At 50.0% G+C, this 7573-nt stretch overlaps 1 non-coding gene across 1 annotated transcript; it reads left to right on the forward strand.

Annotated features, from left to right (window-relative positions):
* Positions 1–222: 222 nt before the first annotated feature.
* On the forward strand, positions 223–360 carry LOC119920512. The gene has a single exon (XR_005448254.1). It is a non-coding gene; the product is annotated as a small nucleolar RNA SNORA7 (small nucleolar RNA).
* The last annotated feature ends 7213 nt before the right edge of the window (positions 361–7573 follow it).

The following is a 7573-nucleotide window of genomic DNA, read 5'->3' on the forward strand; positions in this document are numbered from 1 at the left end:
GTTTCAGTCCACCAACTCTCAGTAGGTGTCTCGGCTGGGACAGAATTGCTGTTCGTGCCACTGCCACTGCTATGATGGGGTCCCAAAGGGGCTGAGTTGGCTTCCAGCAGCTGTCTTTAGGAGAAAGGCATTCTGTCACCCCGCAGCCGCTGCTAGGCACCAAGCATCACGAGCATACTATGTGTGTGGGAGAGTACGATACAACAGAATTAGCAGACATGCCCCCTCTCAGGGTCGCACCCGGAGAGTTTCCATTACTCTACCAGTTTCGGCTACAGGAGGGAGAGTCAAGCAGAGGCCTACCCATTCCATTCCTAGCTTGGCCAGTGGGTTGTGAGCGGAAGGCAATCTGCTACAAGTCAAAACTCACCCACGCTGGGCAACAGCGGCAAGGGAGAGAGTAGAGGGCGGAGACTCGAGTTTACTGCACGAAAGGCCGCAACGGTAAACCACTTCCGGATTTTCACCAAGAAAACTCTATGGATACACCACCAAAACGATTGCAGATGGAGAGCGGGGCGTTCCGGGAGAGATGTGTCTGTGGTGTCGCTATGGGTCGGAAACGACTCAACAGCAGAAGACGAGCAGGCATTTTCCCTGCCCATAACGAACTTATGGTCTAGAGGGGGAGGCAGGCATTAATAGAAAAAAAAAGCCATTTATAATATATAATTTAAAGATAGGTACATAAGTGCTGCGGGGTTGAGGGTGAGGCAAATATCAAATTATATATTATAACATTTATATTAATTCTTATCTCCCTCTAGACTGCAAGCTGGTTATGGGCAGGGAATGTGAATTTGAAGCAGCACGGCCTAGTGGCAAGAGCCCAGGCTTGGGAGTCAGAGGTTGTGGGTTCTAATCCCAGCTCCACCACTTGTCTGCTTTGTGACCTTGGGCAAGTCACTTACCTTCTCTGTGCCTCAGTCACCTTATCTGTAAAATGGGGATTGAGACTTTGAGCCCCACATGTGACTTGGTCCAACCTGATTGCCTTGTATCTACCCCAGCGCTTAGAACAACGCTTGGCACATAGTAAGTGCTTAATAAATACCATAATTATTATTATTAATGTGCCTGTTAATTCTGTTGTATTCTACTCTCTCAAGCACCTAATACAGTGCTCTGTGTATAGTAAGTGCTCAATAAAGTCCATTGATTGATTGATTGTCCTTAGGAAACCCTTAACTCCCAACTGCACTCCGCTCTCCACATGACTATCCCTGGGATGACGGAGAGTGTTGCCTCCCTATAGAGTGTGGGGTGACCAGGAGAACTGGGTGAGGGGAGTGGGCATTTGCTTCACGCCCTGCCAGGGGTACATCTCAGAATCACCCCTGGGGGTTGGGTTTATCCAAAGCTCTTGATCCAAACCAGACTGCTAAAATGACCACAGAACAGAACAGACCAACGGACTGCCGTGGAAACCAACCTGGAGTTAACATAGGGTTGGGGTTACCATGGAAAGGAACTGCCACCCCCAGGCCTACTCTCTCCTGGATTCATACCTCTGAGGCAGAACTTGACTAGGAACAAACCAGCCTCCTGCAAGGAGAAGAAAGCTGGAGGATGGCAGCGCCTTGGCTTAGTGTGGAAAGCGCCCAGGCCTAAGAGTCACTTGCTTAGAACTGCCACTTTCCTGCCGGGAGATTTTGGGCAAGTCACATAATTTCTCTAGGTCTCAGGTTCCTTAGCTGCTCTCATCCTATCCCGACTGGATTACTGCATCAGCCTCCTCTCTGATCTCCCATCCTCCTGTCTCTCCCCTCTTCAGTCTATACTTCACGCTGCTGCCCAGATCATCTTCATGCAGAAACGCTCTGGGCATGTTACTCCCCTCCTCAAAAATCTCCAGTGGCTACCAATCAACCTACACATCAGGCAAAAACTCCTCACCCTTGGCTTCAAGGCTCTCCATCACCTCGCCCCCTCCTACCTCACCTCCCTCATTTCCTTCCCAGCCCAGCCCACACCCTCCACTCCTCTGCCGCTAACCTCCTCACTGTGCCCTGTTCTCGCCTGTCCCGCCGTCGACCCCCGACCCACGTCCTCCCCCTGGCCTGGAATGCCCTCCCTCTGCACATCTGCCAAGCTACTCTCTTCGTCCCTTCAAAGCCCTACTGAGAGCTCACCTCCTCCGGGAGGCCTTCCCAGACTGAGCCCCCTTTTTCCTCTCCCCCTCCCCCTCCCTACCTCCTTCCCCTCCCCACAGCACCTGTATATATGTTTGTACAGACTTATTACTCTATTTTACTTATACATATTTACTATTTATTTTGACAATGATGTGCTTCTAGCTTTACTTCTATTTATTCTGATGACTTGACACGTGACCACGTTTTGTTTTGTTGTCTGTCTCCCCTTTCTAGACTGTGAGCCCGTTGTTGGGTAGGGACCATCTCTATGTGTTGCCAACTTGTACTTCCCAAGTGCTTAGTACAGTGATCTGCACACAGTAAGCGCTCAATAAATATGATTGAATGAAAGAATGCTCTCCCTCCTAGACCATGTGCCCCATGTAGAACAAAGACTGTGTCCAAACTATGGTGTTGTGTCTACCCCAGGGCTCAGTACAGTGCTTGGCACATAGCAAGCACTTAATACCACCACTATCATGATTATTACCATCATCATTATCATTAGGAGGGAAGCCTCCTAAGTTCTCTTTGTCAGGTCCCCCCACCCCCGCCCCACCACCCCTTCCTCACACAGCTGTCCCAGCTCAACAGTGAGTTTGGCAGCCACAAACTGGATGGTCAGCAGAAACCAGGCCTCAGGCCAGCCCGAGTCAGCAGCCTGCTTAACTTCCTCATGACCCGGGGATCACTTCATCTCTAGCATGAAATACTGGGCTGGACAACTAGCTGGAGGGAGGTGGCACAGCAAGGACAAGCAATCTGCCTCCTCCCCAAACATCCCTGTCTCAAGTGTGGAAGATCCAAAAGTCCTAGAGTGATCCCTCTACACCCTCCCCAACACACACACATACACACACCAATGACCTCCTGCTTGCCAAATCCAACGGCTTATACTCTGTCCTAATCCTCCTCGACCTCTCTGCTGCCTTCGACACTGTGGACCACCCCCTTCTCCTCAACACGCTATCCAACCTTGGCTTCACAGACTCTGTCCTCTCCTGGTTCTCCTCTTATCTCTCCGGCCGTTCATTCTCAGTCTCTTTTGCAGGCTCCTCCTCCCCCTCCCATCCCCTTACTATAGGAGTTCCTCAAGGTTCAGTTCTTGGTCCCCTAATGTTCTCGATCTACATTCACTCCCTTGGTGACCTCATTTGCTCCCACGGCTTCAACTATCATCTCTACGCTGATGACACCCAAATCTACATCTCTGTCCCTGCTCTCTCTCCCTCCCTCCAGGCTCGCATCTCCTCCTGCCTTCAGGACATCTCCATCTGGATGTCTGCCCGCCACCTAAAACTCAACATGTCCAAGACTGAACTCCTTGTCTTCCCTCCCAAACCCTGCCCTCTCCCTGACTTTCCCATCATTGTTGATGGCACTACCATCCTTCCTGTCTCACAAGCCCACAAACTTGGTGTCATCCTCGACTCCGCTCTCTCGTTCACCCCTCACATCCAAGCCGTCACCAAAACCTGCCAGTCTCAGCTCCGCAACATTGCCAAGATCCGCCCTTTCCTCTCCATCCAAACCGCTACCCTGCTCGTTCAAGCTCTCATCCTATCCCATCTGGACTACTGTATCAGCCTCCTCTCCGATCTCCCATCCTCTTGTCTCTCCCCACTTCAATCCATACTTCGTGCCGCTGCCTGGATTGTCTTTGTCCAGAAATGATCTGGGCATGTTACTCCCCTCCTCAAAAATCTCCAGTGGCTACCAATCAACCTACGCATCAGGCAGAAACTCCTCACCCTCAGCTTCAAGGCTCTCCATCACCTCGCCCCCCTCCTACCTCACCTCCCTTCTCTCCTTCTACAGCCCAGCCCGCACCCTCCGCTCCTCTGCCGCTAATCTCCTCATCGTGCCTCGTTCTCGCCTGTCCCACCATCGACCCCCGGCCCACGTCATCCCCCTGGCCTGGAATGCCCTCCCTTCGCACATCCGCCAAGCTAGCTCTCTTCCTCCCTTCAAGGCCCTACTGAGAGCTCACCTCCTCCAGGAGGCCTTTCCGGATGAGCCCCCTCCTTCCTCTCCCCCTCATCCCCCTCCCCATTCCCCCCACCTTACCTCCTTCCCCTCCCCACAGCACCTGTATATATGTATATATGTTTGTATGTATTTATTACTCTATTTTATTTGTACATATTTATTCTAATTATTTTATTTTGTTAATGTGTTTTGTTTTGTTCTCTGTCTCCCCCTTCTAGACTGTGAGCTCACTGTCGGGTAGGGACCGTCTCTATATGTTGCCGACTTGTACTTCCCTAGCGCTTAGTACAGTGCTCTGCACACAGTAAGCACTCAATAAATACGATTGAATGAATGAATGAGTGGGGGGGGGGTTAAAAAAAAAAACAGAATGCAATTTGCCGCTATATTCTCCTAAAACAGGCAGTCCCCTATCAAGGTAAGCTGCCAGGATGCAAACAAGGGATTCGCATCCAGTCAGTGTCACTTCTTCCGATGCTAGGGAATGTTAGGATGGCCAGTCATCGTGGATCGTGAGGCTCTGTACAGGAATCCCAGCCTTTGCTCTGATTTCCCATGGAACCTGGAGACAGCCACTCTGACCTTTCTCACCTCAGTAAAATGGGGAACATGCCTTTCTCCCTGGGATTCGAGGAGGTTACAGAGATTAGAAAATAATAGATTTCTCCATACTTTCTTGATCTAAAGTCCTATGATCAATATCGTAATCAAAGCAATAGAGCCACTCATCGTTCCACCTCTATTTACTCTGCATGTTCACGAGAAGCACAGGATGGGAGTAGGGGGAACAGAGGAGACAGAGCAATCGGCACATCACTGACTGGCCAGCTGACTCATTCACGGCCAAACAACTCTTTGGCTAGTTGAGGGGAAGGAGAAGGGAGTTCTTAAAAAGAGCCTCGGGGAAAGAATCTCCAACTGTAAATTCAGGCAAAATGCAGGCTATAAAACTGAAAATAATATTATTTTACCCATCAGAGATCAGTGAGCCAGTTCCTCCTCTGGCACCTTCCCAGGATCCTCCAGCAATGCCAGAACTCTTCATCCTAACAGCTGTTGCAGCTTTACACTAAATTAGGCTGGAGCCGACAGCAGGCCAGCTCCCTACATTGGAATCTGAAATCCTCAGGTGATGATGCCTCCCACCTGCTAGTACTTAACTACGGGCCATCAAAATCCATGGGGCCCTTTCTGCCCTAGCCTAATGAGATTGGGATTGAGATTGGGAATGGAAGAGAAAATGGGATGAGCGCCAGCATCCTCTCGGGATAACTATCTTTTGGATTTCTAAGAGGACCTTTCTCCCTAAGAACTTAAAATGCTTTCACATACTCTTTTCACCACAGCATTCCTTTGGGGTAGGCAGGAGCAATAATGACCATCCCTATTTAGAGCTGGTGATAATTGAGGCAGGAGAGGCTGGATGCCTTGCTCAGGGTTCCACACAGCACATCCAAAGGCAGCACCCAGACTAGAACAGTAAACTCATTGTGGGCAGAAACGTGTCTACCAACTCTGTTGTATTGTTCTCTCCCAAGTGCTTCATACAGTGCTTGGCACACAGTAAATGCTCAATAAATACCATTGATTGTTAGAACACGGGTGTCCATGCTCAGTGGCCCTTGCTTTAGGTCATCTGCCTCCAGTAGTGACTGCCCTCCTCCTGGTTAGGGATGACCAGCTACCATCTGGACTTTCCCTCTAGACCTCATTTTTGAGTCTATCCAAATCCCTCTCTTGTCTCATCTTATGCCGTTGAGTTGTTTCCGACCCATAGAGACACCATGGACGTATCTCTCCCGGAACGCCCGGCTCTCCATCTGCAGTCATCTAACCACGTGATATTTTCAACCCGCCCAACTTCCTGTGGCAGTGAATACTATGTTTACCACTCACCTTGAGAAGAAGGGCTTTGTTTGGTGTGAACCTGCTGCCTTACAGCTTCAATGGGTGCCCCTCATTCTGGTGGGGTGGGATTGGGTGGAAAACAGTCCCAATTTGGCCCTGATTTACCCTGAGATTTAGCTAGTACTGGGCCACCTCACCTGGAAAATGGCGATAAGATACCCACTCTTTCTGCACATGATTCCAACCCTGCGGAGAAGCCTGGCAGTGGAGGGATAGGGCTACTGTGTCTGGAAGCAATGGAGTCATACAACTTCCAGGACTAGAAGTAAGTTCTCCTGATCTCTAGACTAACATTCTTTCCATTGCAGAACACTGACTTCCTAGAGGGTCCCCTCCCAACCTGGGCAATGAGAACCTTTATCTATTGGGGCAGATCAAGGTGACAGTGGCCCTGGAATACAAATCAGGGCCCCTCCCCAAGGGCAGAGTTCACCCCCTCCAATCCTTCCCGGAGTATGTGAATACCCTTGCCTCTGGGAGCATGTTCTGAACCTTGTGCAAGTAGTGAAGAGGTTAGAGGGGTCAGGGAGCAGGAGAGAAATGTGCTGGGGGGAGAGTGATGGTGTGCCCACTGACAGCCGGGTGGCCCTTGGCCCCTTTGCTTAGGGTTTAAAGCTACTTTGTCCTTTAGGGCCAGAAAAACGGGAGAAAAAAAGGGTCACTGTTAGAGATTAGAACCTGGAAGTCAGAAAGACCTAGGTTCCAATCCTGGCTCTGCCACTTGTCTGCTGCGTGACCTTGGGTAAGTCACCTCACTTCTCTGTGCTTCATTTACCTCATCTGGGGATTAAAATTGTGAACCCCATGTGGGATGTGGACTTTGTCCAACCTGATTAACTTCTGTCTAGCCCCAGCGCTTAGTACAGTGCCTGGCACAGAGCAAGTGGTTAAGAAATAACCTAAGGAAAAAAATGGGCCAAATGTCTCAACCTGAGATCTCGGGGCCTTCCAATCAGCCCTAGTAATGTAATGGCTCTCCCCCATCTGGCTGCACCTGACCTGTTTGCTCTCTTCAACTACTGAGTCTCTCCCAACCCAACCTTCTAGCTGTACCTTCCTCTCTACTCACTCACACTGTTCCCCAGTTTTAGAACTCCCTCCTTCCCTTCCTCTCATCAGACAGACCACAGCTCTCCCCACATTCATGGCCCTCCTAAAATCTCCCCGCACCTGCAAGATTCCCCATTTCATTTCCCAACACCCTGAGCCCTATCATCCTTTAAGTCAACTCCAGCACTTATGAACTTATTTACACCCTCCTTAGCACTCATGTACACACATACACACACACAGCCCCTTTCAACTTATTTTTGACAACTCGAGCTGTAAATATTTTTATGTCCATGTAGCCCACTGTGAGCAGGGAATGTGTCATTTCTTTATTCTGTACTTCCCAAGCACCTAGTACAGTGCATCACAGCAGCATGGTGTGGTGAATAAAGCACAGGCCTGGGAGTCCGAAGGTCATGGGTTCTAATCCTGGCTCCTCCATTTATCTGCTGTGTGACCTTGGGCAAGTCGATTCACTTCTCTATGCCTCA

This window comes from Tachyglossus aculeatus, chromosome X1, assembly GCF_015852505.1.
Source record: "Tachyglossus aculeatus isolate mTacAcu1 chromosome X1, mTacAcu1.pri, whole genome shotgun sequence".
Classification (NCBI taxonomy): Eukaryota; Metazoa; Chordata; class Mammalia; order Monotremata; family Tachyglossidae; genus Tachyglossus; species Tachyglossus aculeatus.